This window comes from Chiloscyllium plagiosum, unplaced genomic scaffold, assembly GCF_037043375.1.
Source record: "Chiloscyllium plagiosum isolate Xiang-an unplaced genomic scaffold, Cpla_swu_hap1 HiC_scaffold_38, whole genome shotgun sequence".
NCBI classification, from domain to species: domain Eukaryota; kingdom Metazoa; phylum Chordata; class Chondrichthyes; order Orectolobiformes; family Hemiscylliidae; genus Chiloscyllium; species Chiloscyllium plagiosum.
This window is the reverse complement of record NW_028270176.1, coordinates 22829391-22853420: the sequence shown is the minus strand read 5'-3', so window position 1 is coordinate 22853420 and position 24030 is coordinate 22829391. Positions and strand designations below refer to the sequence as shown.

Below are 24030 nucleotides of genomic sequence, written 5' to 3'. Positions count from 1 at the left end.
GAGTTTTGCTGAATAAAGAGACCTTGGAGTGCAGGTTTTGTAGCTACTTGAAAGTAGAGTTGCAGGTAGATAGGATAGTGAAGAAGGCATTTTGTATGCTTTCCTTTATTGGTCAGAGTGTTGAGTATAGGAGTTGGGAGAAAGTGAGGACTGCAGATGCTGGAGATCAGAGCTTAAAAATGTGTTGCTGGAGTTGAGAGGTCATGTTGCAGCTGTACAAGATGTTGGTTAGGCCACTTTTGGAATATTGCGAGCAATTCTAGTCTCCTTTCTATCGAAAGGATGTTGTGAAACTTTAAAGAGTTCAGAAAAGATTTATAAGGGTATTGCCACGGTTGGAGGATTTGAGCTATAGGGAGAGGTTGAATAGGCTGGGGCTGTTTTCCCTGGAGATTCGGAGGCTGAGGGATGACCTTGTAGAGGTTTATAAAATCATGAGAGGCATGGATAGGATAAATAGACAAAGTATTTTCCCTGGGGTGGGGGAGTCCAAAACGAGAGGGCATAGGTTTATGGTGAGAGGGGAAAAATATAAAAGGGACCTAAGGAGCAGCTTTTTCACACAGTGGGTGTGCATGTATGGAATGAGCTGCCAAAAGAAGTGGTGGAGGCTGGTACAATTGCAGCATTTAAAAGGCATCTGGATGACTATATGAATAGGAAGTGTTTGGAGGGATATAGGCCAAGCGCAGGCAAATGGGAGTAGACTACTTTCAGATGTCTGGTTGGCATGGGCGAGTTGCACCAAAGGGTCTGTTTCCGTACTGTACATCTCCATGGTTTATGACTCTAATCCTGTTCAGATTCATTTTGCCTTTGATGGAAGGGTTAGCTCAGCTTCTTGTTAAAACGTCTGAAGGTATTGGAGGGAAATAAAATTCTCATTTACCCAAGTGGCCAGAAGATCTTCCACCAATACTCAGATTTGATTATAATCAATGAGCAATAAATTTCCTGCAAGCAGGAGCCTAATATCCATTTGTTGTAGTCTTAAATATTGATGTAATCTTCAAACATTCCTCTGTTGTGTATTTTGTGTATAAAGGAGATTGTGACATTGCTTGATTTTCACTCCCTGTCAAAATATTTATGGTTCGTTAAATGTCTGTAAATTGAGCAGCTTATTTTGTGCATACTACACTGGGAAGGTTAAACCTCTCAGAATAGGATTTGCCCGTTTGTAAACATGCATTCTAATTTGTTGAAATGACATTTTCTTTTACTGGAATTTGAAGTTTCAATAGCAATTTGATTGGGTCTGTTTTTCTAGTGATATATCTATTGGGGATGGTTACAGATTAATTCACAATACTTGACCAGAAAACTATGGACTTTTTAAATTGACCTATCATTGCAGAGTTGTCTTGTTAGTTTAGTCCTATTGCTTACTCAGTCTAACTACAGCTCCCCATTCTTCATGAATCAGAAAATCTTGCCTGGAGATTTTCGGCAGTGGGCATTTGTAGACAAAATGTTACATCTGATTCTGTCACCAATATCAACATTCATAGAGTCATACAGCATGGAAACAGAGCCTTCGGTACAATTCGTCCATGCCAACCAGATATCAATCTAGTCCCATTTGCCAGCACTGGCCCATATCCCTCCAAACCCTTCCTATTCATATACCCATCCAGGTGCCTTTTTTAGATTAGATTAGATTACTTACAGTGTGGAAACAGGCCCTTTGGCCCAACAAGTCCACACCGACCCATTGAAGCGCAACCCACCCAGACCCCTACATTTACCCCTTCACTTAACACTACGGGCAATTTAGCATGGCCAATTCACCTGGCCTGTACATCTTTGGACTGTGGGAGGAAACCGGAGCACCCGGAGGAAACCCACGCAGACACGGGGAGAATGTGCAAACTCCACACAGTCAGTCGCCTGAGGTGGGAATTGAACCCGGGTCTCTGGCGCTGTGAGGCAGCAATGCTAACCACTGTGCCACTGTGCTGCCCACTGTGCCCCCCCCGCTGTAATTGTGCCAGCCTCCATTACTTCCTCTGGCAGCTCATTCCATACATGCACCACCCTCTGCATGAAAAAGTTACCCCTTTGGTCCTTTTTCTATCTTTCCCCTCTCACCCTAAACCCTATGCCCTCTAGTTCTGGACTGCCCTACCCCAGTGAAAAGACTTTGCCTATTTATCCTATCCATGCCCCTCATGATTTTATAAACCTCTATGAGATCACCCTAAGTATGTTTTTATGTATTTAAAGTTGTGGAAGGAATGGCAATTTCAAAAAATGATGTGATGTATTTTCTTCTTTTTATGATAAACAAAAACATAATTCCAACAAATTTGAATGCATATTTACAAATTGGCAAATCCTATTTTGATAAGTTTAACCTTCCCAATGTAATATGCACGAAATAAACTGCTCAATTTATAGACATTTAATGAACCATGTATTTAACGAAGATGTATTTTCTTCTTTCTATGATCCCTGTGATATCGATCCAACAAAGCTTTTAAAAGAAGACAGAATTGAAGGTAATATGACATACATGTGATGATTAAAATATGGAGAAGATCATGAGTCTGCTGCACACCACAGATCAATGCTGGTACAGAATTCTTGACTCCTCCAATCTTTGGCGAGTAAGTTTTACATTCTCATGTCTGTTAGCTTTTTGAAAAGGCATTATAATCATTGAGGAACAATCTCTCGCCAGACAAGTAATTGGTGATGGGTTCAACCTGAGAGGCATCTCTGGCAAGTAGCAACATTAAAAAGTGACTTTCATAGTATCCTTATCCAGCTGTGGGAATAGAAAGTGCACTGTTGTCATCATTCAACATCACACAGCAAAAATCCAATTGAGCTGATGCGTGGTGGTAACTAAGGATACGGTTAATGTCCAAGTTGATGTCCCGGACTTGTTGAGTTTCTCTTTCCCTTTTAATTTCTTATTTACAGTTATTTCCGGGATGGAACTTGCATCTTCGCCAGTGAAGAAAGATGCAAATTAGGCGTTTGGCACAGATCTGCCATTTCTTTATCCTCCTTTGCCAATTCCCCAGATTTCTTTCACCCAGGTTCAACATTTACTTTGTTACCTTGAATTTCATTTTTTAACATACACAACATTTTTTCCTTTCTTGTTTTTCTATTTTTAGCTAATTCTCTCACACTCTAATTTTCTCACTTTTTATATCTCTTGTTTTATTTGTAATTTTTGTCCAGTCATCAGTCTTTGCACAATTAAATGTGTTTCTTTGTGTTTAGTAGTACGTTTGAATTTTTCAGTGACAGTTGGTTCATCCCATAGAATGTTTGTTGTGTGCTGGAATTAATCAATGCACTTTCTGGTACATCTCTTTAATGTTTGCCTTTTCATCTCTATTCATATACCCTTAAACTAAATTGACAGTTTAGTTTCACTAGTTCTGCTTTCATGCCCTCACAACTGTCCTGTTCAAATTGAACATAATCTTAGAATCATGAAGTTCTTACAGTGGGGATGTCGTCCATTTGGATTATTGAGTCCACACCAACTTTCTGAAGAACATCCTAACTAGACCCTCCCCTTTTACTGTAACCTTACATTTCCCATCTCTAATTCACTTAAATTGCATATCCCTAGGCATTATGAGAAATGTAACACAGCTCATCCATCTCACCTGCACATCTTTGGACAGCAGGAGGGTACTGGAGCATCTGCAGATAACATTCATTTATACAGGGAGAATGTATAAACTCCACACAGTCACCCAAGGTTGGAATTGCACCCAGGCCCTTGGGGCTGTGAGGCAGCAGTGCTAAGCATTCAGCCACCATGCTGTGCTAGGCAGCAGGTCTATGCTTCCCGCCCTTAAACTCTATATAAATGCAATCATATTAGGGTCACTGCCAGTGAGGGGCAGTTTCACGATAAGGTCAGTAATTAATCTGATCTCAAAACCAGCTTGCTCATTGTTAATATCATACATGCTGGTCAAAGAAATTGCCCTGAAAAAAGTCAATTCATTCTTCCTTTTGACTACTCTATCCCTTCTGATTTTTCCAGCCCATATGTTGGTGACAATCCCCCAGGATAATCTTTGCACTCTTTTGACAAGCTCCCATAATTTCTTGCTGGGTATTCTGTCCCATCTTATGGTTACAGATAGGCAGCCTGCACAAAATCTCCACAAATTGGAGATGTAGTGGACAGCAAAGGAGGTGACCTCAGAGTACAACGGGATCTTGATCAGATGGGTCAATGCGCTGAGTAGTGGCAGATGGAGTTTAATTTAGATGAATGCAAGGTGATGCATTTTGGAAAAGCTATTCATAGCAGAACTTATACTTATTGGTAAAGCCCGAGGGAGCATTGCTGAACAGACATCTTGCAGTGCAGGTTCATATTTCCTTGAAAGTAGAGTTGCAGATTGACAGTGCAGTGCATAAGGCGTTTGGTATGCTTTCCTTTATTGATCAGAGTATTGAGTACAGGAGTTGGGAGGTCATGTTGCGGCTGTACAGGATGTTGGTTAGGCCACTGTTGGAATATTGCATGCAATTCTGGTCTCCTTCCTAGCAGAAGGATGTTGTGAAACCTGAAAGGGCTCAGAAAAGATTTGCAAGGATGTTGGAGGATTTGTGCTATTGGAAGAGGCTGAACAGGTTTGGGCCGTTTTCTCTGGAGCATTGGAGGCTGAGGGATGATCTTATAGAGGTTTATAAAATCATGAGGGGCATGGATAGGATAAATAGATGAAGTCTTTTCCTTGGGGTGGGGGAGTCCAGAACTAGAGGGCTTAAGTTTAGGGTGAGAGAGGAAAAATATTAAAAGGACCTAAGGGGCAACTTTTTCACGCAGAGGGTGGTGCGTGTACAGAATGAGCTGCCAGAGGAAGTGGTGGAGGCTGGTACAATTGCCTCATTTAAAAGGCATCTGGATGGGTATATGAATCGGGAAGAATTTAGGGGATATGGGCCGGGTGCTGCTCAGTTAGGATAGGATATCTGATCAGCATGGACGAGTTGGACTGAAGGGTCAGTTTAGATTAGATTACTTACAGTGTGGAAACAGGCCCTTCGTCCCAACAAGTCCACACCAACCTGCCGAAGCGCAACCCACCCCCCTACATTTACTCCTTCACCTAACCAGCACATTTTTAGACTCTGGGAGGAAACCCACGTAGACACGGGGAGAATGTGCAAACTCCACACAGTCAATTGCCTGAGGCAGGAATTGAACCTGGGTCTCTGGCGCTGTGAGGCAGCAGTGCTAACCACTGTGCCACCGTGCCACCCTGTACGTCTGCTGTACATCTCTAACACTCTAAATCACCTCTTGCTTTTATCATGCCCAGTCTCGACTCAGACTGCTTCTATATCCTGCCTTTCCTCGATTTAGGTCACTCCTTTGTTGTCCTAATATAACATTCAAATAACAGAGCCAATCCTCTACAGTTTCCCAGCTTCCTGCTGTCCCTAAATGTCATATACCCAATTTTCGTTGCCCCGCAGTCAGGTCTCAGTACTTGCCAGTAGGACTGACTTATTTATCTCGATTTGTATTACTAGTTCATCCACTTTGAGTTGTTAAATGAATTCAAACACAGTGCCTCAAGCTTTGACTTTTTAAAATTATTTTTGGATCATGTAGCCCAGGGGTGCGGAACCTACAGCCTTCTAGGCCACTGCGTGTGGCCTTTTGAATGAATCCAAATTTTGCAGAACAAATCTTTTATTTTTTATTAATATGTTTTTCTTCGTCCTTTATTATTTTTATTTTAATCTTAAAATGAATGTACTTAAAATACCAGAGAGTAAAAGAAAATTCAGTGAAATAATCCTCACAGACTGACCACCACAATTAAAAAAATAATAAGTCATAAGGGCTATTTCGACACCTGCTATGCTTATGATTTAGTTATTTTAGTTAGTTAGTACATAGTAGTTAGATTTTAACAAAATAATGTGAATTTTGAAGAATATACAATTGAAGTTTCTTGGTTGCGGCCTTATTAGATTACAACTAACATAATGCAGCCTTCCAACATGAAAAGGTTCCCCACCTCTGATCTAGCCCAATCTGTTGATTTGGCTTGAGATCTATATCCTCAGTACTGCCCTGTAATTGTCTGCTTATAATTTCCCACGTCAATTTTTGTCCTCTGTTGCCTCTTCCTGACTCTTTGACTCACCAAATCTTCGAAAACCTGGGCCATTATCATCAAAATTTAGTTGAAAATCCCGCTCCACTTCACGAGATATCAGTATGGTTCAGGTGTAATCTGTCACAGTGGCACAGATCCCACATTCCCCAGTACTGGAGCAAATGCCCGACTAATTGTAATCCACATCTCCCACATCAAACTTTCAGCCGTACATTCATCTCTCCAGCTTTGATCTCCAACTTGAACAGAGATAGGGAGATTTAGAGGCTGTTTATGATGTAATGGGAGTTAGGGAGTGTTGTGTAGTGGTGGTCTGGTATGGTGGTTGGATTTTAAAGGTAAATTTGACGGCATAAATCACTTTGCATTAGTCCTACTCTCTATCATGTGCTGCTACATAACAAAAGAGATACAGAAAGACAGAGAGAGAGAGAGAACTGTATGTGTGTGAATACTATGCCTGTGTGTTTCCTCATTTTGTAAGGCATAAAAAGGTAAAAGGCAAAGTCACCATAGTCATGTTGGATAATGGGCTGCTCTCCATCAAAGAAAGACTGATGGTGGCTTAGCCTTCAGGGCACCATGTGTGATGATGTTGCTCCTTTAACAAGGTAAGGTAGTATCTGGCTTTTTATCAAAGAGGTCATAAATGCGTAGATTCCAAAGTGTCTGGGTTTATCTACATGAAGAAGCTTTTAAGCTTTTAAATAAATACTTTTACAATGAAAGGGAGTGGCCAGTTCTCCCAGCTTACCTTTTCTCGGGTTTGGTTTGGTTTAAGCAAACAGTCTAGCTGGTCAGAGGCTGCTGGTCAAAGGAACAGCTGCATGGAAGAAGATGTGCCAGGCTGAATCTCTGCCATCCCTCTCTCCTGTAAGACACGGTGTTTGATTTTAACTTTTTGCCAAGGAGTGTTTATGGGGATTGTTGCAGGAATTTGGAACAGCATCATTAAGTTGGGATCATCTGTTGGGTTTTCGGATCGGTTAAGTTATTCTGCACTCTGTTCTCTTTTGTTTGTCTTACATTCAGTAAATAAATCCGATTTTGTTGAAAACCGAGGGCTTTTGACCAGGTGCATCACCAGGAATATCCATCTTATATCTGCTCAAAACAATGAGAAAAGTTCATGTCTGGGCTACCTTCTTGAAAAGTTTTAAAGGGGTCTGTCCTGGTCCATAACACGTGCCTCAGGTGAGAGGTGAGTTTGAGAAGGGCAGCTCTTCATGCTAAATTAAACCCAGCTGAATTAAACCCATACTGTTGGCATTCCTTCTATCGCAGATAAGTCATCCATGCTGTTCAAAACTGAACTAATCAACTCATAATTGAGTGTGAGTGTATGCCTGTGTGTGTGCATTGCTGATATTAACAGTGTGTGTGTACTCATGCAAGAAGTCTGTGTCAGTGTTCCAGTAAATGAGTGTGTTTGTGTAAGTGTCCGAGAATGTGAGAATGCATGAGCTTGGAACATATGTGTGTGCATCAGTGAGTGTTTGAATTTGTATGTGCATATTTGTTTGTGAGGAATATGTATGTGTGTGTGCGATTGTAAGCATGTGTGAGATAGATATGTGTAAAATGTGAGTCCATATGTTTGTCAGTTTCTGTGTCTGCGACTTTGTTTGGAGGGGAGTCCATTTTCTTGTGTGCTTCTGTCTCTTTGTGAAAAGTATGTGATCAGTCTATGCATGTTTTGAGCAAGTGTCAGTATTTATGTGTGTACATTTGGGAGTCAGTGTGGTTCACTAATGCCCTCAGTAGCTGAGATGACCTCCACAAAGTTCTGTAGGATATCTTTGCTCTTGAATCAGCATTATTCCTGGTAGCTGCAGTGATGGCAAACCTCACATTCTCTACAGTAAAGTGCACATTACTGCTGGCCACACATTTGGGAGCTGATATAGCTGCATGAGGAGGTTAAACATTTAATGTTCAAATAGATAACGAATTGTTTAAACAAGTCAAATCTCTTGCGAAAAGTCCAGAAGGGGAAAGTCCATTTTCTGGAAAATATGTTCTTGCTTGTTGAAACTCATTAAATTGCTCAATCAAACTGTACAGAATCTTTGTCGTCGATTGAGAAATTTCAACTTTCTCACTCTATTCAAAAACAGTGAGTACCATTCACAGTTCATTGAGATTGAAATTAAAGTAAGAAAGAGAAAGAGAAGGACAAGGATAGGGATAAAAAGAGAAAGAGAGAGATGAAGCAGTACAGACAGTGAAAGAGAAACAGAGACAGAGAGTGTGAGATAGAAACAGAGAGACAGTGAGAAACAGGGAAACAAAGAACAGAGTAGTGAAAAGCAAAACAAACAGAGAGACAGAGAGACGGATGCAAAGAAAGACAGACAGAGAGAGAATGTGAGATTGGCAGAGAGAAACAGAGACAGAAAGAAAGAGAGAGAGGCAGAAAGAGGCAGACAGATTGAAGGAGACAGAGAGAAACAAAGAGATTGAGGGAGACAGAGGGTGAGACAGCTAGAAAGAGAACACCTGAAATGCAAAGCAACACAGACAGAAAAAGAGAGACAGAGAGAAACACAAACAGTGAGAAAGAGACATTGAGGGTGACAGCGAAAAACTGATAGAAAGAGAGGGACAGAGAGAAGCACAGACAGGAAGAAAGATTGAGAGAAGCAGAGAGAAACAGACAGAGAGTGAGAGAGGCAGAGTTTAACTCAGACATGAAGGAGAGAGAGAGAGACAAAAAAACACAGACAGGAAGAGAGATTGAGAAAAGCAGACAGGAAGAGTGAGTGAGAGTGGAAGAGAGACAGACAGAAAGAGAGAAAGACGCAGAAAGAAACACTGAGAGAGTGAGAGATGCAGAGAGAAAAACAGAAGCAAGAGAGAGTGAGAGAGACAAAGAAACACAGACAGAAAAAGAGAGACAGGGAGGCAAAGAAATGACAACAGAAAGAGAGACTGAAAGAGAGGCAGAGAAAAACACAGTTAGAAAAAGAGAGTGTGAGAGACGGAAAGAAACACAGACAGAAAGAGAGATGGAGAGACACAGAGACAAATACAGATGGAAAGTGAGAGAGAGCCAGACAGACAGAGGGAAACACAGACAGAAAGAGAGAGTAATAAAGGTAGAGAGAAACTCAAACTGACAGAGACTGGAGAGGTAGAAAGAAACAGACAGGAAGAGAGAATGAAAGAAGCCGAGTGAAACACAGAAAGAGACCATGGGAGAGACAGGGAGAACCACAGAAAGAGAGTGTGGTAGAGGCAGAGAGAAATGCAGAAAGACAATGAGAGAGAGAGACATTTGCCACTGCTATGGCCACGTGACCATTAAGATCCTGGTACAGTTTCTGTATTATCACCTTCAGCATTTTCCACTCTCAATTTGTGTGTCATCTACAAACTACATGATCACAACCCCTATGTTATGTCAAATTCTTTGAGAGGTTTTACAGAATTAGCAATTATTTCCACATACTCTCATTCACATGTGTGAAATGAAACATTTACAGGTGTCACTGAACGGGTCATCTTATGTGCAAATGTGTCTCTGAACAGAATCTTAGCAGAAAGCAGAAAAGTAGAGAAGACAAGTTAAGAAATTAAAAGTTACGGTTCTTTAGTACAATGTCGAAGAACAAAGATACACAGATAATAGTTCAACATCCAGACTGTAAGTGCTCGGCCATGCTGGGCTGGCACTCCTCAAAAGGGCTTGACATTGCGCCAACACTGCCACAATCTGCCTGTTCATTCTCTCACTGCCTCAGTCGGCCTGCTCCCTGCCTCACTTCCTCAGTCGGCCTGTCCTCTCTCTCTCTGCCTGCCTCAGTCTGCCTGTTTCCTCTCTCACTGCCCCAGTCTGCCTGCTCCCTCTCTCCCTGCCTCAGTCTGCCTGTTCTCTGTCTCACTGCCTCAGTCTGCCTGTTTCCTCTCTCACAGCCTCAGTCTGCCTGTTTCCTCTCTCACTGTCTCAGTCTGCATGTTCCCTTTCTGTCTCAGTCTGCCTGTTCTTTCTCTCACTGCCTCAGTCTGCCTGTTTCCTCTCTCACTGCCCCAGTCTGCCTGGTCCCTCTCTCTGCCTCAGTCTGCCTGCTCCCTCTCTCCCTGCCTCAGTCTGCCTGTTCTCTCTCTCACTGCTTCAGTCTGCCTGTTTCCTCTCTCACTGCCTCAGTCTGCCTGCTCCCTCTCTCCCTGCCTCAGTCTGCCTGCTCCCTCTCTCACTGCCTCAGTCTGCCAACTCCCTCTCTCACTGCCTCAGTCTGCATGTTCTCTGTCTCACTGCCTCAGTCTGCCTGTTTCCTCTCTCACTGCCTCAGTCTGCCGGTTCTCTCCCTTTCTGCCTCAGTCTGCCTGTTTCCTCTCTCACTGCCTCAGTCTGCCTGTTCCCTCTCTCACTGCCTCTGTCTGTCCGCTCCCTCTCTCACTGCCTCAGTCTGCCTGTTCCCTCTCTCCCTGCCTCAGTCTGCCTGCTACCTCTCTCACTGCCCCAGTCTGCCTGTTCCCTCTCTCCCTGCCTCAGTCCACCTGTTCTCTCCCTTATTGCCTCAGTCCTCCTGTTCCCTCTCTCACTGCCTCAGACTGCCTGTTCCCTCTCTCCCTGCCTCAGTCTGCCTGTTCACTCCCTGACTGCCTCAGTTCGCCTGCTCCCTCTCTCAGTGCCTCAGTCTGCCTGTTTCCTCTCTCACTGCCCCAGTCTGCCTGATCCCTCTCTCACTGTCTCAGTCTGCATGTTCCCTCTCTGTCTCAGTCTGCCTTTTCTTTCTCTCACTGCCTCAGTCTGCCTGTTTCCTCTCTCTGCCTGCCCCAGTCTGCCTGCTCCCTCTCTCCCTGCCTCAGTCTGCCGGTTCTCTCTCTCACTGCCTCAGTCTGCCTGTTTCCTCTCTCACAGCCTCAGTCTGCCTGTTTCCTCTCTCACTGCCTCAGTCGGCCTGCTCCCTCTCTCATTTCCTCAGTCGGCCTGTACTCTCTCTCTCTGCCTGCCTCAGTCTGCCTGCTCCCTCTCTCACTGTCTCAGTCTGCATGTTTCCTCTCTGTCTCAGTCTGCTTATTCTTTCTCTCACTGCCTCAGTCTGCCTGTTTCCTCTCTCACTGCCCCAGTCTGCCTGGTCCCTCTCTCACTGCCTCAGTCTGCCTGGTCCCTCTCTCCCTGCCTCCGTCTGCCTGTTCTTTCTCTCACTGCCTCAGTCTGCCGGTTCTCTCCCTTTCTGCCGCAGTCTGCCTGTTTCCTCTCTTACTGCCTCAGTCTGCCTCTTCCCTCTCTCACTGCCTCCGTCAGCCTGCTCCCTCTCTCCCTGCCTCAGACTACCTGTTCTCTCTCTCACTGCCTCAGTCTGCCGGTTCTCTCCCTTTCTGCCTCAGTCTGCCTGTTTCCTCTCTCACTGCCTCAGTTTGCCTGTTCCCTCTCTCACTGCCTCCGTCTGCCTGCTCCCTCTCTCCCTGCCTCAGACTACCTGTTCTCTCTCTCACTGCCTCAGTCTGCCTGCTCCCTATCTCACTGCCTCAGTCTGCCTGTTCTCTCCCTCACTGCCTCAATCTGCCTGTTCTCTCTCTTACTGCCTCATTCTGCCTGCTCCCTCTCTCACAGCCTCAGTCTGCCTGTTCCCTCTCTCACTGCCTTAGTCCACCTGATCTCTTCCTTACTGCCTCAGTCTGCCTGCTCCCTCTGTCACTGCCTCAGTCTGCCTGTTCCCTCTCTCACTGCCTCAGTCCACCTGTTCTCACCCTTATTGCCTCAGTCTGCCTGTTCCCTCTCTCACTGCCTCAGTCTGCCTGCTCCCTCTCTCACTGCCCCAGTCTGCCTGTTCCCTCTCTCACTGCCTCAGTCCACCTGTTCTCACCCTTATTGCCTCAGTCTGCCTGTTCCCTCTCTCAATGCCTCAGTCTGCCTGTTCCCTCTCTCCCTGACTCAGTCTGCCTGTTCTCTGTCTCACTGCCTCAGTCTGCCTGTTTCCTCACTCACTGCCTCAGTCTGCCTGCTCCCTCTATCCTTGCCTCAATCTGCCTGTTCTCTCTCTCACTGCCTCAGTCTGCCGGTTCTCTCCCTTTCTGCCTCAGTCTGCCTGTTTCCTCTCTCACTGCCTCAGTCTGCCTGTTCCCTCTCTCACTGCCTCCGTCTGCCTGCTCCCTCTCTCCCTGCCTCAGACTACCTGTTCTCTCTCTCACTGCCTCAGTATGCCTGTTCTCTCTCTTACTGCCTCATTCTGCCTGCTCCCTCTTTCACTGCCTCAGTCTGCCAACTCCCTCTCTCACTGTCTCAGTCTGCATGTTCCCTCCCTCACTGCCGCAGTCTGCCTGTTCCCTCTCTCCCTGCCTCAGTCTGCCTATTCTCTCTCTCACTGCCTCAGTCTGCCTGTTCCCACCCTTACTGCATCAGTCTGCCTGTTCTCTGTCTTCCTGCCTCAGTCTGCCTGTTTCCTCTCTCACTGCCCCAGTCTGCCTGTTCTCTGTCTCCATTCCTCCGTCTGCCTGTTTCCTCTCTCACTGCCCCAGTCTGCCTGTTCACTCCCTCACTGCCTCAGTCGGCCTGCTCCCTCTCTCATTTCCTCAGTCTGCCTGTCCTCTCTCAGTGCCTGCCTCAGTCTGCCTGCTCCCTATCTCACTGTCTCACTCTGCATGTTCCCTCTCTGTCTCAGTCTGCCTGTTCTTTCTCTCACTGCCTCAGTCTGCTTGTTTCCTCTCTCTGTGCCTCAGTCTGCCTGTTCCCTCTCTCACTGCCTCAGTCTGCTTTCTCCCTCTCTCCCTGCCTCTGTCTGCCTGTTTTCTCTCTCACTGCCTCAGTCTGTCCGCTCCGTCTCTCACTGCCTCAGTCTGCCAACTCCCTCTCTCACTGTCTCAGTCTGCATGTTCCCTCCCTCACTGCCGCAGTCTGCCTGTTCCCTCTCTCCCTGCCTCAGTCTGCCTGTTCTCTCTCTCACTGCCTCAGTCTGCCTGTTCCCACCCTTACTGCATCAGTCTGCCTGTTCTCTGTCTTCCTGCCTCAGTCTGCCTGTTTCCTCTCTCACTGCCCCAGTCTGCCTGTTCTCTGTCTCCATTCCTCCGTCTGCCTGTTTCCTCTCTCACTGCCCCAGTCTGCCTGTTCACTCCCTCACTGCCTCAGTCGGCCTGCTCCCTCTCTCATTTCCTCAGTCTGCCTGTCCTCTCTCAGTGCCTGCCTCAGTCTGCCTGCTCCCTATCTCACTGTTTCATTCTGCATGTTCCCTCTCTGTCTCAGTCTGCCTGTTCTTTCTCTCACTGCCTCAGTCTGCTTGTTTCCTCTCTCTGTGCCTCAGTCTGCCTGTTCCCTCTCTCACTGCCTCAGTCTGCTTTCTCCCTCTCTCCCTGCCTCTGTCTGCCTGTTTTCTCTCTCACTGCCTCAGTCTGTCCGCTCCCTCTCTCACTGCCTCAGTCTGCCTGTTTCCTCTCTCACTGCCTCAGTCTGCCTCTCCCTCAATCCTTGCCTCAGTCTGCCTGTTCGCTCTCTCTCTGCATCAGTCTGCCGGTTCTCTCCCTTTCTGCCTCAGTCTGCCTGTTTCCTCTCTCCGTGCCTCAGTCTGCCTGTTCCCTCTCTCACTGCCTCAGTCTGCCTGTTCCCTTTCTCACTGCCTCAGTCTGCCTGTTCCCTCTCTCACTGCCTCAGTCCACCTGTTCTCTCCCTTATTGCCTCAGTCTGCCTGTTCCCTCTCTCAATGCCTCAGTCTGCCTGGTCCCTCTCTCCCTGCCTCAGTCTGCCTGTTCTCTCTTTCACTGTCTCAGTCTGCCTGTTCTCTGTCTCACTGCCTCAGTCTGTGTGTTCTCTGTCTCCCTGCCTCCGTCTGCCTGTTTTCTCTCTCACTGTCCCAGTCTGCCTGTTCACTCACTCACTGCCTCATTCGGCCTGCTCCCTCTCTCATTTCCTCAGTCGGCCTGTCCTCTCTCTCTGCCTGCCTCAGTCTGCCTGCTCCTTCTCTCACTGTCTCACTTTGCCTGCTCCCTCTCTGTCTCCGTCTGCCTGTTCTCTCTCTCACTGCCTCAGTCTGCCAGTTTCCTCTCTCCGTGCCTCAGTCTACCTGTTCCCTCTCTCCCTGCCTCAGTCTGCCTGTTCCCTCTCTCCCTGCCTCAGTCTGCCTGTTCACTCCCTGACTGCCTCAGTGTGCCTGCTCCCTCTCTCACTGCCTCAGTCTGCCTGCTCCTTCTCTCACTGTCTCACTTTGCCTGCTCCCTCTCTGTCTCCGTCTGCCTGTTCTCTCTCTCACTGCCTCAGTCTGCCAGTTTCCTCTCTCCGTGCCTCAGTCTACCTGTTCCCTCTCTCACTGCCTCAGTCTGCCTGTTCCCTCTCTCCCTGCCTCAGTCTGCCTGTTCACTCCCTGACTGCCTCAGTGTGCCTGCTCCCTTTCTCACTGCCTCAGTCTGCCTGTTTCCTCTCTCACTGCCCCAGTCTGCCTGATCTCTCTCTCACTGTCTCAGTCTGCATGTTCCCTCTGTGTCTCAGTCTGCCTTTTCTTTCTCTCACTGCCTCAGTCTGCCTGTTTCCTCTCTCTGCCTGCCCCAGTCTGCCAGGTCCCTCATTCACTGCCTCAGTCTGCCTGCTCCCTCTCTCCCTGCCTCAGTCTGCCGGTTCTCTTTCTCACTGCCTCAGTCTGCCTGTTTCCTCTCTCATAGCCTCAGTCTGCCTGTTCTCTCTCTCACTGCATCAGTCTGCCTGTTTCTCTCTCACTGCCTCAGTCTGCCTGTTTCCTCTCTCACTGCCTCAGTCGGCCTGCTCCCTCTCTCATTTCCTCAGTCGGCCTGTCCTCTCTCTCTGCCTGCCTCAGTCTGCCTGCTCCCTCTCTCACTGTCTCAGTCTGCATGTTCCCTCTCTGTCTCAGTCTGCCTGTTCTCTCTCTCACTGCTTCAGTCTGCCTGTTTCCTCTCTCACTGCCTCAGTCTGCCTGCTCCCTCTCTCATTGTCTCAGTCTGCATGTTCTCTGTCTCACTGCGTCAGTCTGCCTCTCCCTCTCTCACTGCCTCAGTCTGGCTGCTCCCTCTCTCCCTGCCTCAGTCTGCCTGTTCTCTCTCTCACTGCCTCAGTCTGTCTGCTCCCTCTCTCACTGCCTCAGTCTGCCGGCTTCCTCTATCCTTGCCTTAGTCTGCCTGTTCTCTCTCTCACTGCCTCAGTCTGCTGGTTCTCTCCCTTTCTGCCTCAGTCTGCCTGTTCCCTCTCTCACTGCCTCAGTCTGCCTGTTCCCTTTCTCACTGCCTCAGTCTGCCTGTTCCCTCTCTCACTGCCTCAGTCCACCTGTTCTCTCCCTTATTGCCTCAGTCTGCCTGTTCCCTCTATCAATGCCTCAGTCTGCCTGGTCCCTCTCTCCCTGCCTTTTGAGTGGGAGCAGCGGACGAGTTGAGGTGAACCCGGGAGACTACAGCTAAGGTAAGAGTTTTTTTCAAAATTACTTACCTGTAGCGGGCATCGGTGTTTTGTTTTCTCTCTCCTTCACAGAAAGAGCGGGAGCAGCAGAGGAAGTGACGGCAAGCAGAGGGGCAGCCGGGAAGGAGAACTGTGAGTATAAATACTCACTGTTTCACCACCAACGGTCATTTGAGTGGGAGCAGCGGACGAGTTGAGGTGAACCCGGGAGACTACAGCTAAGGTAAGAGTTTTTTTCAAAATTACTTACCTGTAGCGGGCATCGGTGTTTTTGTTTTCTCTCTCCTTCACAGAAAGAGCGGGAGCAGCAGAGGAAGTGACGGCAAGCAGAGGGGCAGCCGAGACCCGGAAGCAGTTAGTGTAAGCTTAGCTGGGTTAGTTTTTTTCCCCCTTTAAAAGCGTGAAGGAGAGGAACCCGAGGCACTACACGGGTAGTGCCTCCCACCCGCCCTCCTCCTCTAACCTAATAATAACATCTGTTGTGGCAAGCAGGTAAGTGCTGAATTTTGCTTGTATTATTTAGATACAGTTTTTGTTTAAACAGTTAGCTTTAGAGGGATGGCAGTGAAGGCAGTGCAATGTTCCTCCTGCAACATGTATGAGGTGAGGGATGCCATCGACGTCCCTGCCGATTACACTTGCAGGAAGTGCACCCATCTCCAGCTCCTCCAAGACCGTGTTAGGGAACTGGAGCTGGAGTTGGATGAACTTCGGATCATTCAGGAGGCAGAGGGGGTCATAGATCAGAGTTATAGGGAAGTAGTAACTCCAAAGATGGCAGATAGATGGGTTACAGTGAGGGGGACTGGGAGGAAGCAGCCAGTGCAGGGACCTCCTGCGGCCATTCCCCTCAAGAACAAGTATACCGTTTTGGATACTTGTGGGGGGGATGACTTACCAGGGGTAAGTAACGGGGCTCAGGTCTCTGGCACGGAGCCTGTCCCCGTTACTCAGAAGGGAAGGGTGAAGAAGAGCAGAGCAGTAGTAATTGGGGACTCGATAGTTCGTGGCACAGATAGGCGGTTTTGTGGGAACGAGAGAGACTCACGTTTGGTATGTTGCCTCCCAGGTGCAAGGGTACGTGATGTCTCTGATCGTGTTTTCCGGGTCCTGGAGGGGGAGGGGGAGCAACCCGAAGTCGTGGTCCACATTGGCACCAACGACATAGGTAGGAGGAGTGCTGAGGATGTTAGACAGGCTTTCAGGGAGCTAGGTTGGAAGCTTGGAGTTAGAACAAACAGAGTTGTTGTCTCTGGTTTGTTACCCGTGCCACGTGATAGAGATTCGAGGAATAGGGAGAGAGAACAATTAAATGCGTGGCTTCAGGGATGGTGCAGGAGGGAGGGGTTCCAGTTTTTGGATAACTGGGGTTCTTTCTGGGGACGGTGGGACCTCTATAAACAGGATGGTCTACACCTGAACCTGAGGGGAACCAGTATCCTTGGGGGGAGGTTTGCTAGTGCTCTTGGGGGGGGTTTAAACTAACTCGGCAGGGGCATGGGAACCCAGATTGTAGCTTCAGGGTGCAGGGCCTGGAGTGTAGGGAGGTGAGGAACATGGCATCAATTTCCAAGGAGGGTGCCTGTAAACAGGGAAGTGGCTTGAAGTGTGTATACTTCAATGCAAGAAGTATACGAAATAAGGTAGGTGAACTTGCAGCGTTGGTTGGTACCTGGGACTTCGATGTTGTGGCTATTACGGAGACATGGCTAGAACAGGGACAGGATTGGCTGTTGCAGGTTCCGGGATTTAAATGTTTTAGTAGGGTCAGAGGTGGGGGTAAAAGAGGGGGAGGTGTGGCATTGCTTGTCAAAGATAGTATTACAGCGGTGGAAAGGACGATGGATGAGGACTTGCCATCTGAGGTGGTTTGGGCTGAGGTTAGGAATAGGAAAGGTGAGGTCACCCTGTTAGGAGTCTTTTACAGGCCTCCTAATAGTCCTAGAATCATTGAAGAAAGGATTGGGAAGGTGATTCAGGAGATGAGTGACAGTAATAGGGTGGTTGTTATGGGGGACTTTAACTTTCCTGATATTGATTGGGAAAGCTATAGCTCAAGTTCGTTAGATGGGTCAGTGTTTGTTCAATGTGTGCAGGAGAGTTTCCTGACACAATATGTAGACAGGCCAACAAGAGGTGAGGCCATACTGGATTTGGTTCTGGGTAACGAACCAGGCCAGGTGTTAGAATTAGAGGTAGGTGAGCACTTTGGGGATAGTGACCATAATTCGGTGATTTTTACACTCGTGATGGAGAGGGATAAGTGTGTACTACAGGGCAAGAATTATAGCTGGGGTAAGGGAAATTATGATGCGGTGAGGCATGACTTAGGATGTGTGGCTTGGAAAAGTAGACTCCAAGGCAAGAGTGTAAATGATATGTGGAACTTGTTCAAGGGGCAACTATTGAGTGTCCTTGATAATTATGTACCTGTCAGGCAGGAAGGAAAGGGTCGTGCGAGGGAGCCGTGGTTTAATAAGGAATTGGAATCCCTTGTTAAATGGAAGAGGGCGGCCTATCTCAAGATGAGACGTGAAGGTTCAATTGGGGCGATTGAGAGTTATAGGGTAGCCAGGAAGGACCTGAAGAGAGAGCTAAAAGCAGCAAGGAGGGGACATGAAAGGTCCTTAGTAGATAGGATTAGGGAAAACCCTAAGGCTTTCTATAGGTATGTTAGGAATAAAAGAATGACTAGGGTAGGAATAGGTCCAGTCAAGGATAGTAGGGGGAAGTTGCGTGTGGAGGCGGAAGAGATTGGGGAGACACTGAATGAATACTTTTCTTCAGTATTCACTCAGGAACAGGGCATTGTTGTCGATGAGAATACTGAGGAACAAATAAGTAGAATGGATGGCTTTGAGGTATGTAGAGAAGAGGTGTTGGAAATCCTGGAAAAGGTGAAAATAGATAAGTCCCCTGGGCCTGATGGCATTTATCCTAGGATTCTCTGGGAAGCAAGGGAGGAGATTGCAGAGCCATTGGCCTTGATTTTTATGTCCTCTTTGTCTACAGGAGTAGTCCCAGAAGACTGGAGGATAGCAAATGTGGTTCCCTTGTTCAAAAAGGGGAGTAGGGATAGCCCTAGTAACTATAGGCCGGTGAGTCTCACTTCTGTTGTGGGCAAAGTCTTAGAGAGAATTGTAAGGGATAGGATTTATGCACATCTGGATAGGAATAATGTGATCAAGGATAGTCAGCATGGTTTTGTGAAGGGCAAGTCGTGCCTCACAAACCTTATTGAATTCTTTGAAAAGATGACGAAGGAGGTTGATGAGGGGAAAGCGGTAGATGTGGTATATATGGATTTTAGTAAGGCGTTTGATAAGGTTCCCCATGGTAGGCTACTGCAGAAAATACGGAGATATGGCATTGAGGGTGAGTTGGAGGTTTGGATTAGGAATTGGCTGGATGGAAGAAGACAGAGGGTAGTAGTTGATGGCAAAGTTTCTTCATGGAGTGCCGTCACTAGCGGTGTTCCGCAAGGATCTGTTTTGGGACCATTGCTGTTTGTCATTTTTATAAATGACCTGGAAGAGGGGTTAGAAGGTTGGGTGAGCAAGTTTGCGGATGATACGAAAGTCGGAGGAGTTGCTGACAGTGAGGAAGCATGTGGCAGGTTACAGCAGGATATAGAGAAGCTGCAGAGCTGGGCAGAAAGGTGGCAGATGGAATTCAATGTAGCTAAGTGCGAGGTGATTCACTTTGGGAAGAATAACAAAAAGATGGGGTACTGGGCTAATGGTCGGATACTTGGTAGTGTGGATGAGCAGAGGGATCTTGGTGTCCATGTACACAGATCTCTGAAAGTTGCCACCCAGGTAAATAGTGCGGTGAGGAAGGCATATGGCGTACTGGCTTTTATTGGTAGAGGAATTGAGTTCCGGAGTCCTGAGGTCATGATGCAGTTGTATAAGACTCTGGTACGGCCGCATCTGGAATATTGTGTGCAGTTTTGGTCCCCATACTATAGGAAGGATGTGGAGGCATTGGAACGGGTGCAGAGGAGGTTTACCAGGATGTTGCCTGGTATGGAAGGAAAATCGTATGAGGAAAGACTGAGGCACTTGGGGCTGTTTTCACTAGAGAAAAGAAGGTTTAGGGGTGACTTGATTGAGGTGTACAAGATGATTAGGGGGTTAGATAGGGTCGACAGTATGAACCTTTTCCCGCGTATTGAGTCGGGTATTACAAGGGGGCAGAGCTTTAAATTAAGGGGGGGTAGATATAGGACTGATGTTAGGGGTAGGTTCTTCACTCAGCGAGTCGTAAGTTCATGGAATGCCCTGCCAGTAACAGTGGTGGACTCTCCCTCTTTATGGGCATTTAAGAGGGCATTGGATAGGTATATGGAGGATAGTCGGTTAGTGTAGTTTAGGTGGGCTTGGATCGGCGCAACATCGAGGGCCCAAGGGCCTGTACTGCGCTGTATTCTTCTATGTTCTATGTTCTATGTTCTATGCCTCAGTCTGCCTGTTCTCTCTTTCACTGTCTCAGTCTGCCTGTTCTCTGTCTCACTGCCTCAGTCTGTGTGTTCTCTGTCTCCCTGCCTCCGTCTGCCTGTTTTCTCTCTCACTGTCCCAGTCTGCCTGTTCACTCACTCACTGCCTCATTCGGCCTGCTCCCTCTCTCATTTCCTCAGTCGGCCTGTCCTCTCTCTCTGCCTGCCTCAGTCTGCCTGCTCCTTCTCTCACTGTCTCACTTTGCCTGCTCCCTCTCTGTCTCCGTCTGCCTGTTCTCTCTCTCACTGCCTCAGTCTGCCAGTTTCCTCTCTCCGTGCCTCAGTCTACCTGTTCCCTCTCTCACTGCCTCAGTCTGCCTGTTCCCTCTCTCCCTGCCTCAGTCTGCCTGTTCACTCCCTGACTGCCTCAGTGTGCCTGTTTCCTCTCTCACTGCCCCAGTCTGCCTGATCCCTCTCTCACTGTCTCAGTCTGCCTGTTTCCTCTCTCTGCCTGCCTCACTCTGCCTGCTCCCTCTCTCCCTGCCTCAGTCTGCCGGTTCTCTCTCTCACTGCCTCAGTCTGCCTGTTTCCTCTCTCACAGCCTCAGTCTGCCTGTTTCCTCTCTCACTGCCTCAGTCGGCCTGCTCCCTCTCTCATTTCCTCAGTCGACCTGTCCTCTCTCACTGCCTCAGTCTGCCTGTTCCCTCTCTCACTGCCTCCGTCTGCCTGCTCCCTCTCTCCCTGCCTCAGACTACCTGTTCTCTCTCTCACTGCCTCAGTCTGCCTGCTCCCTATCTCACTGCCTCAGTCTGCCTCTTCTCTCTCTCACTGCCTCAGTATGCCTGTTCTCTCTCTTACTGCCTTATTCTGCCTGCTCCCTCTTTCACTGCCTCAGTCTGCCAACTCCCTCTCTCACTGTCTCAGTCTGCATGTTCCCTCTCTCACTGCCGCAGTCTGCCTGTTCCCTTTCTCCTTGCCTCAGTCTGCCTGTTCTCTCTCTCACTGCCTCAGTCTGCCTGTTCCCACCCTTACTGCATCAGTCTGTCTGTTCTCTGTCTTCCTGCCTCAGTCTGCCTGTTTCCTCTCTCACTGCCCCAGTCTGCCTGTTCTCTGTCTCCATTCCTCCGTCTGCCTGTTTCCTCTCTCACTGCCCCAGTCTGCCTGTTCACTCCCTCACTGCCTCAGTCGGCCTGCTCCCTCTCTCATTTCCTCAGTCTGCCTGTCCTCTCTCAGTGCCTGCCTCAGTCTGCCTGCTCCCTATCTCACTGTCTCACTCTGCATGTTCCCTCTCTGTCTCAGTCTGCCTGTTCTTTCTCTCACTGCCTCAGTCTGCTTGTTTCCTCTCTCCGTGCCTCAGTCTGCCTGTTCCCTCTCTCACTGCCTCAGTCTGCCTTCTCCCTCTCTCCCAGCCTCTGTCTGCCTGTTCTCTCTCTCACTGCCTCAGTCTGTCCGCTCCCTCTCTCACTGCCTCAGTCTGCCTGCTCCCTCTCTCATTGTCTCAGTCTGCATGTTCTCTGTCTTACTGCCTCAGTCTGCCTGTTTCCTCTCTCACTGCCTCAGTCTGCCTGCTCCCTCTATCCTTGCCTCAGTCTGCCTGTTCGCTCTCTCTCTGCCTCAGTCTGCCGGTTCTCTCCCTTTCTGCCTCAGTCTGCCTGTTTCCTCTCTCCGTGCCTCAGTCTGCCTGTTCCCTCTCTCATTGTCTCAGTCTGCATGTTCTCTGTCTTACTGCCTCAGTCTGCCTGTTTCCTCTCTCACTGCCTCAGTCTGCCTGCTCCCTCTATCCTTGCCTCAGTCTGCCTGTTCGCTCTCTCTCTGCCTCAGTCTGCCGGTTCTCTCCCTTTCTGCCTCAGTCTGCCTGTTTCCTCTCTCACTGCCTCAGTCTGCCTGTTCCCTCTCTCACTGCCTCAGTCTGTCCGCTCCCTCTCTCACTGCCTCAGTCAGCCTGTTCCCTCTTTCGCTGCTTCAGTCTGCCTGCTACCTCTCTCACTGTCCCAGTCTGCCTGTTCCCTCTCTCACTGCCTCAATCCACCTGTTCTCTCCCTTATAGCCTCAGTCTGCCTGTTCCCTCTCTCACTGCCTCAGTCTGCCTGTTCCCTCTCTCCCTGCCTCAGTCTGCCTGTTCACTCCCTGACTGCCTCAGTTCGCCTGCTCCCTCTCTCACTGCCTCAGTCTGCTTGTTTCCTCTCTCACTGCCCCAGTCTGCCTGATCCCTCTCTCACTGTCTCAGTCTGCCTTTTCTTTCTCTCACTGCCTCAGTCTGCCTGTTTCCTCTCTCTGCCTGCCCCAGTCTGCCTGCTCCCTCTCTCCCTGCCTCAGTCTGCCGGTTCTCTCCCTCACTGCCTCAGTCTGCCTGTTTCCTTTCTCACAGCCTCAGTCTGCCTGTTTTCTCTCTCACTGCCTCAGTCGGCCTGCTCCCTCTCTCATTTCCTCAGTCGACCTGTCCTCTCTCTCTGCCTGCCTCCGTCTGCCTGCTCCCTCTCTCACTGTCTCAGTCTGCATGTTCCCTCTCTATCTCAGTCTGCCTGTTCTTTCTCTCACTGCCTCAGTCTGCCTGTTTCCTCTCTCACTGGCCCAGTCTGCCTGGTCCCTCTCTCACTGCCTCAGTCTGCCTGCTCCCTCTCTCCCTACCTCAGTCTGCCTGTTCTCTCTCTCACTGCCTCAGTCTGCCTGTTTCCTCTCTCACTGCCTCAGTCTGCCTGCTCCCTCTGTCATTGTCTCAGTCTGCATGTTCTCTGTCTCACTGCCTCAGTCTGCCTGCTCCCTCTCTCACTGCCTCAGTCTGGCTGCTCCCTCTCTCCCTGCCTCAGTCTGCCTGTTCTCTCTCTCACTGCCTCAGTCTGTCTGCTCCCTCTCTCACTGCCTCAGTCTGCCGGCTTCCTCTATCCTTGCCTTAGTCTGCCTGTTCTCTCTCTCACTGCCTCAGTCTGCTGGTTCTCTCCCTTTCTGCCTCAGTCTGCCTGTTCCCTCTCTCACTGCCTCAGTCTGCCTGTTCCCTCTCTCACTGCCTCAGTCTGCCTGTTCCCTCTCTCACTGCCTCAGTCCACCTGTTCTCTCCCTTATTGCCTCAGTCTGCCTGTTCCCTCTCTCAATGCCTCAGTCTGCCTGGTCCCTCTCTCCCTGCATCAGTCTGCCTGTTCTCTGTCTCACTGCCTCAGTCTGTGTGTTCTCTGTCTCCCTGCCTCCGTCTGCCTGTTTTCTCTCTCACTGTCCCAGTCTGCCTGTTCACTCACTCACTGCCTCATTCGGCCTGCTCCCTCTCTCATTTCCTCAGTCGGCCTGTCCTCTCTCTCTGCCTGCCTCAGTCTGCCTGCTCCTTCTCTCACTGTCTCACTTTGCCTGCTCCCTCTCTGTCTCCGTCTGCCTGTTCCCTCTCTCACTGCCTCAGTCTGCCAGTTTCCTCTCTCCGTGCCTCAGTCTACCTGTTCCCTCTCTCACTGCCTCAGTCTGCCTGCTCCCTCTCTCCCTGCCTCTGTCGACCTGTTCCCTCTCTCACTGCCTCAGTCTGCCTGTTCCCTCTCTCACTGCCTCAGTCTGCCTGTTCCCTCTCTCCCTGCCTCAGTCTGCCTGTTCACTCCCTGACTGCCTCAGTGTGCCTGTTTCCTCTCTCACTGCCCCAGTCTGCCTGATCCCTCTCTCACTGTCTCAGTCTGCCTTTTCTTTCTCTCACTGCCTCAGTCTGCCTGTTTCCTCTCTCTGCCTGCCTCAGTCTGCCTGCTCCCTCTCTCCCTGCCTCAGTCTGCCGGTTCTCTCTCTCACTGCCTCAGTCTGCCTGTTTCCTCTCTCACAGCCTCAGTCTGCCTGTTTCCTCTCTCACTGCCTCAGTCGGCCTGCTCCCTCTCTCATTTCCTCAGTCGACCTGTCCTCTCTCTCTGCCTGCCTCAGTCTGCCTGTTCCCTCTCTCACTGCCTCCGTCTGCCTTCTCCCTCTCTCCCTGCCTCAGACTACCTGTTCTCTCTCTCACTGCCTCAGTCTGCCTGCTCCCTATCTCACTGCCTCAGTCTGCCTCTTCTCTCTCTCACTGCCTCAGTATGCCTGTTCTCTCTCTTACTGCCTCATTCTGCCTGCTCCCTCTCTTACTTCCTCAGTCTGCCAACTCCCTCTCTCACTGTCTCAGTCTGCATGTTCCCTCTCTCACT

General features: G+C 48.9%; 1 protein-coding gene across 2 annotated transcripts in view; it reads left to right on the top strand.

The window, feature by feature from the left end:
- The first annotated feature begins 8104 nt into the window (after positions 1–8104).
- Positions 8105–24030, top strand: part of LOC122544177 (C-reactive protein-like) — a 30376-nt gene continuing 14450 nt past the window's right edge. Inside the window, exons 1-2 of one of the 2 annotated variants that reach the window (XM_087981034.1) lie at positions 8105–8235; positions 15529–15679. The gene's annotated coding sequence lies outside the window, so the exon portion shown is untranslated. The remainder of the gene's footprint in view (positions 8236–15528; positions 15680–24030) is intronic. The other variant, XM_043683212.2, reaches the window with a different exon arrangement.